Source organism: Natator depressus, chromosome 1 (assembly GCF_965152275.1).
Source record: "Natator depressus isolate rNatDep1 chromosome 1, rNatDep2.hap1, whole genome shotgun sequence".
Classification (NCBI taxonomy): domain Eukaryota; kingdom Metazoa; phylum Chordata; order Testudines; family Cheloniidae; genus Natator; species Natator depressus.
The window spans coordinates 91,250,590-91,257,240 of NC_134234.1; the positions used below are offsets into that span (position 1 = coordinate 91,250,590).

Consider the following 6,651-nt stretch of genomic DNA (forward strand, 5'->3'; position numbering starts at 1 on the left):
CTTAGAGACTAACAAATTTATTTGAGCATAAGCTTTTATGGGCCACAGCCCACTTCATCAGATGCATAGAATGGAACATATAGTAAGAAGATATGTATACATACAGAGAACATGAAAAGGTGGAAGTTGCCATACCAACTGTAAGAGGCTAATTATTTAAGATGAGCTATTATCAGCCTCTTACAGTTGGTATGGCAACTTCCACCTTTTCATGTTCTCTGTATGTATATATATCTTCTTACTATATGTTCCATTCTATGCATCTGATGAAGTGGGCTGTGGCCCATAAAAGCTTATGCTCAAATAAATTTGTTAGTCTCTAAAGTGCCACAACTACTCCTGTTCTTTTTGCGGATATAGACTAACAATGCTGCTACTCTGAAACCTTTGGACAGTCATTTCACCTTTCTGTCTCTCAGTTTCCCTATCTGTAAAATGGGGATAATGATATTGCTGTTTGTAAAGCACTTTGAGATCTCCTGATGAAAAGTAGTAAATAAAAGCTACAGAGTATTGCAGGGATTTCTTCAATTATCACTGAAATGCAACCTCCTTTTGGTAAAAAGTGGTACAGTAGCTGTTGAAAAGCACATATAGTGCTGCTACCACACCAGTTCAGGAAAGACAGTGAGGAGTAATATCCTATTCACTGAAAATTGCCAGAAGAGTTATGAGCACTAAGTAGGCCATGCCTCATGTCTGAGCTCCATTCACAGCTATCATCATGTCCCCTATTTCAGCAATCCTTGAAATTATAATACATCTTTCATTGTTAATGATGAGCAGAAACTCTTAAGGAAGACTGGAACAAACTCGAAAGATTTTTTTTCTCAATAAGGAGAAACTTTGACCTTCAGATGTTACAGAGTTACAGGCTTATGTCTTCAATATGGAAGACTCTAGATATGAATTTCTTGGCTAGTTTTCTGGAAGATATTTCCTGGAATCCTGAACCGCAATGGCCCATTTTGTTCTCTTTAAGTAGAAAAGGATTTTTTTTTTTGCTTCATAGTAGGATAATTAATTATTATAATGTTCCAGTCTACAACTTCTTACTTTTCTATTACACATAGTAGTACTGAGAGATACATCTTAGAGAGATTTCTATTCTTACTACAATATATCCCCAGAGTTTGTGGAAAATCATATAAGAATTTGCAATGAGTATAAAGATAATCTCTGCCCTCGTTTCACATAAGCAGAACAAGTTCATAGGTCTATATTTATAAATTTGGATTTAATTTGATAGTGGCTTGCTTGGTCCTGTCATTTGTTGGTTTTTTAAATTTTTTGTTTAGACATGTTGGTAATGCCTTGATGATTGGATTTAATCTGTGTAGTAGAGCCAGTTGGGTACTAACCTGTGAATAAACACTATACCAATTTAGATACACACACAGAATTTCTAACCTAAATATTTTCACACTGCAGTTTAGACAGCTGGGAAAAGACTATTCATCAGAGTATAGCTTTAATGCCTTTGTTGCTAATGAAAGGTGTGGCGGGGGGAGGGGGGGGAGGAGGAAAGCTAATATAAATGTTTAAACAGTAGTTTAAGCAAAATTTAACACAAGTCCTCCAAGACTCCGTTAACCAGATTTGTAATGAAAGGGTGGGTCCCTTAAAAGAATTTTACTAAATTTTACCTAACCCAAGAGGACAATCTCTTTATAAGGTCTGTCATTAGATTTGTTTAGGTGAAAACATAATATGCTATGAAAGAAAAACAATGTTTTGCAATAGAAAGCTTAATGAAAATGATACAAACCTTTCCTGATATCCTCAGCCAGACATATGTTTCTGCAGAACTTTGTGCTCTCTCAATAGGCTACACTGTAGGTGTTTGAAATACATGCTTAGAATCATTAGAAAATTAATATCAAAACTAGAATTCAAATTCTGGGCTATTAATATCCACTGGGAGCTATACATATATAAAAACAATCCATTCTGGGTTTTAGGGTTCCATTCAGAACTTTTACTGTAGCCTATTATATGGTAAAAACTAGAGTATATTACATAAGCCATTTATCTTACTGTTCAACTAATAATACTCCATAGACTTTGTAATTCTAAGATAAATGTTCTTGGTTTTTTGTTCCATCTAATTACATGAATACAATCCTAGATGTAAAGATAAACCAAACCAATTTGGAGATAAAGATACGGCATTACACATAGAATAATGTACGTCCTTCACTAAAAATATCAGTTCACCAATGATTCCATTCCAGCAGAATGTGCATTTTGAATCTATCTATCTATCTATTACTCATCTCCTTTCTAAACTAAATAGTCCTATTAATTTTAATCTCACCTTATTTCTTATGAAAATTTCTATTCATTTCATCTGCACATTTAAAAAATATTCTGCTTCATCCTTTATGAACAATGGTGCCCAAGACTGAAAACAACAGTCAATATAAGCCAGAATCTTTGTTTATATAACAGCATTATGATGTTCTCAGTATTTTCTCTCTCTTTCTTAACACAACCTAACATCTTATTTATTTTTTCAACCACCAATTGCTCATTAAGCAGATGACTTAATTGAGCTGTTCTTGGTGATGCCTAACTATTTGAGTTGGTAATCCTGGTATTGTGGTTATGTTATCCAAATTCATTCTGTGTTCCTTTTCCCCCTTCATAAAGTTTTTTCTTGTTTCATACGCAGACTAGGTGCTTGTGAGAAGGCAAGTTGTGATATGAACAAGAGGCTGCTAGGCAGCTTTCTAACTCCATATTCTACAGGCCATTATCCTCTGATCCCACTGAGGATTACCAAAAGAAACTATACCATCTGCTCAAGAAACTCCCTGAAAAAGCACAGGAACAGATCTGTGCAGACACATGCCTAGAATCCCAACCAGGGGTATTCTATTTGGTATGCAAGATCCATAAACCTGGAAATCCTGGACACCCCATCATCTCAGGCATTGGCACCCTAACAGCAGGATTGTCTGGCTATGTGGACTCTCTCTTCAGGCCCTACGCTACCAGCACTCCCAGCTGTCTTCGAGACACCACTAACTTCCTGAGAAAACTACAATCCATCGGTGATCTTCCAAAAAACACCATCATGGTCACTATGGATGTAGAAGCCCTCTACACCAACATTCCACACAAAGATGGACTACAAGCTATCAGGAACAGTATCCCCGATAATGTCACAGCAAACCTGGTGGCTGACCTTTGTGACTTTATCCTCACCCACAGCTATTTCACATTTGGGGACAATATGTACCTTCAAGTCAGTGGCACTGCTATGGGTACTCGCATGGCCCCACAGTATGCCAACATTTTTATGGCTGACTTAGAACAACACTTCCTTAGCTCTCGTCCTCTAGTGCCCCTACTCAACTTGCGCTACATTGATGACGTCTTCATCGTCAGGACCATGGAAAAGAAGCCCTTGAGGAATTCCACCATGATTTCAACAATTTCCATCCCATCAATCTCAGCCTAGACCAATCCACACAAGCGGTCCATTTCCTGGACACTACTGTGCTATTAAGCGATGGTCAAATAAACACCACCCTATACCGGAAACCTACTGACCGCTATTCCTACCTACATGCCTCCAGCTTTCACCCTGACCTCACCACACGATCCATTGTCTACAGCCCAGCTCTGCGATACAACCGCATTTGCTCCAATCCCTCAGACAGAGACAAACACCTACAAGATCTCTATCAAGCATTCTTAAAACTACAATAGATATACCTGCTGAAGTGAAGAAACAGATTGACAGAGCCAGAAGAGTACCCAGAAGTCACCTACTACAGGACTGGCCCAACAAAGAAAATAACAGAACGCAACTATCTGTACCTTCAGCTCCCAACTAAAACCTCTCCAGCGCATCATCAAAGATCTACAACCTATCCTGAAAAACGAACCCTCACTCTCACAGATCTTGGAAGACAGACCAGTCCTCGCTTACAGACAGCCCCCCAACCTGAACCAAATTCACTCCAGCAACTACACACCACAGAACAAAAACACTAACCCAGGAACCTATCCTTGCAACAAAGCCCGATGCCAACTCTGTCCACATATTTATTCAAGTGACACCATCATAGAACCTAATCACATTAGCCACACCATCAGGGGCTAGTTCACCTGCACGTCTACCAATGTGATACACCTCTACCCCGATATAACACAAATTCGGATAGAACGCAGTAAAGGGGGACACTCTGGGGGGCAGGGCTGTGCGCTCCGGCGGACCACCAGCAAGTTCAGTATAACGCAATTTCACCTATAACGCGGTAAGATTTTTTGGCTCCTGAGGACAGCGTTATATCGGGGTAGAGGTGTATATGCCATCATGTGCCAGCAATGCCCCTCTGACATGTACATTGGCCAAACCAGACAGTCTCTATGCAAAAGAATAAATGGACACAAATCTGACATCAGGAATCATAACATTCAAAAACCAGTAGGAGAACACTTCAACCTCTCTTGCCACTCAGTAACAGATTTAAAGGTGGCAATTTTGCAACAGAAAAGCTTCAAAAACAGACTCCAATGAGAAACTGCTGAGCTTGAATTAACATGCAAACGAGATACCATTAACTTGGGTTTGAATAGAGACTGGGAGTGGCTGGGTCATTACACATATTGAATCTATTTCCCCATGTTAAGTATCCTCACACCTTGTCAACTGTCTAAATGGGCCATCTTGATTATCACTACAAAAGTTTTTTTTCTCCTGCTGAAAATAGCTCATCATAATTAATTAGCCTCTTACTCCACATTTTCATATTCTCTGTATGTGTGCGTATATATATATTTCTTCTTACTAAATGTTCCATTCTATGCATCCGATGAAGTGGGCTGTAGCCCATGAAAGCTTATGCACAAATAAATTTGTTAGTCTCTAAGGTGCCACAAGTACTCCTGTTCTGCTTTAAGCAATTTGTCCTGAATTGGCACTCTCAGTTGGGTTCCACCAGAATCAGCATGGTTACACCTATGAGCAATCAAACTCTTTGTGTGTGTAGCATGTACCATATGTCTCTATTCACTTTAGAAAAGTAACCATCTCAGCACACTAAAGCTGATGCAAAATAAAGCTGGAATGTTAATAAAGAATATAGGAGACAATAGGAATTCAGCTTCTTCAAGGGATACTCTCAACCTGAAAATCATATTTTTCTGAAAACTTTGTACCTTCCAGGACAGGGTATTCTGATCTCTGAAGAGAGCAGCACATAGAACCAGTTTTCTGAGCACACTGACTCTTCCCAGTCTGTCTCTGTTTTTTCTCTCTATCTCCTCCACCTCAGCCAAGTGTCTCCTGCAATCACCATTCCCATTCCTATTCCCTCCTTTTCTCCTTTCATATTTTCACTCTCCTTCACTCGTCTCTTTCTTCACACCTCCGCGCTCCCTAACAAATACCCATACACACATATACTCCTTTCACTCACCCTTCACTTTTCCACTGGCTCTCTATTCTTTCACTTTAGGTTTCTCCCTTCAGAATGGAGCTGCAGCCAACAATAGAGGTGAGCTCTGTAGGCACTCAGATCCTAAGGTGACGTGTGCACTAAAAAAACAGATATAGAATAGAAACTCCTCCTCTGTTCACCTGTCAGCCTCTCGGAGATTAAATGAGACCCATAACTTTAACTAGCAGTTCAGGCTGTTTAGCACCAGCTACTCCATAATCTGGTTGGTGAGGGAGTAGGCAAAATATAGGTTTTCAGTACATGCTGGAGTTGAAGCCTGGAGATGGAGTAAAATGAAGAACAGCTGACTGATATAACTAATTCAGGAGTCTCTCTGGTACCCTATGCTGCTGCTGCTTGCTGGACATTGCAAACAGCATTCTAATTAATCTGCTTCATCTCAGTCTATGGAAAGTTCCTCATTGTTACCCTTCACAATGCCTGTTGACAGTGCAATATTAGCAGAAGACAAAATATAATGGGCATGACATGAATCATAATTTAAAATAAAAGAAAATAAATTATTTTAAAGTCTAGCCTCTGTGGCAATGATAAGAAACAATGGTAATTACGTCTTGAAATGTCCAGGTTCAATCAAAGCTACAAAACTTTTCTTATTCAATCCTTCATATGTGAGACATAAACCAATTGTCTTGTCTAATTAGATTGTAAGCTTCGTGTGGCAGGGACTGTCTATTTTTCTGTGTTTATAAAGTGCCTGCCACAATGGAGTACCATTCTTAGTCAGCCCTTAGAACCTACAATAATATTACTACTAGTAATCAGACTGTAATACAGTGACACCTCATCTTTTCCTTCTCACTTTTGTGGATTTGAACGTCTTTTACTGTGTTTGTCTTAAATAGTTGTTTCGTTTAGGGGGGAAAAGGATGAGGTTGTAGGCCACTAAAAGAATGATAGGCTTACATAGCTTCCTGGGCATTTGTTTTTACAGACCTATTACTTCTGAATGTAGAGAATCTGCAAAAAAAAACAAACAAACAAACAAAAAAACAAAACAAATAAAACAACATTCTCTTTGTTTTGTGGAACAGGAAAAGATTTGCATTTAACAAGAAACCTCACTGAGTATTTTGTTACATTTTTGCTTTCCCTAAAATCCTAGTCCTGGATAAGCAGCATTGTCAAAACACAACAGAGTAAGAAAAGGGTTTTGGAGGAAAAATCAGCAACTCTT

The 6,651-nt window shown here is 38.8% G+C and overlaps 1 long non-coding RNA gene across 1 annotated transcript; it reads right to left on the reverse strand.

Moving 5' to 3' along the window:
* Positions 1 to 1,779: 1,779 nt before the first annotated feature.
* LOC141982427 (uncharacterized) lies at positions 1,780 to 6,434 on the reverse strand. The gene is made up of 3 exons (XR_012638073.1): positions 6,381 to 6,434; positions 5,433 to 5,551; positions 1,780 to 1,833 (listed from the first exon to the last, which is right to left on the reverse strand). It is a non-coding gene; the product is annotated as an uncharacterized LOC141982427 (long non-coding RNA).
* Positions 6,435 to 6,651: the final 217 nt, after the last annotated feature.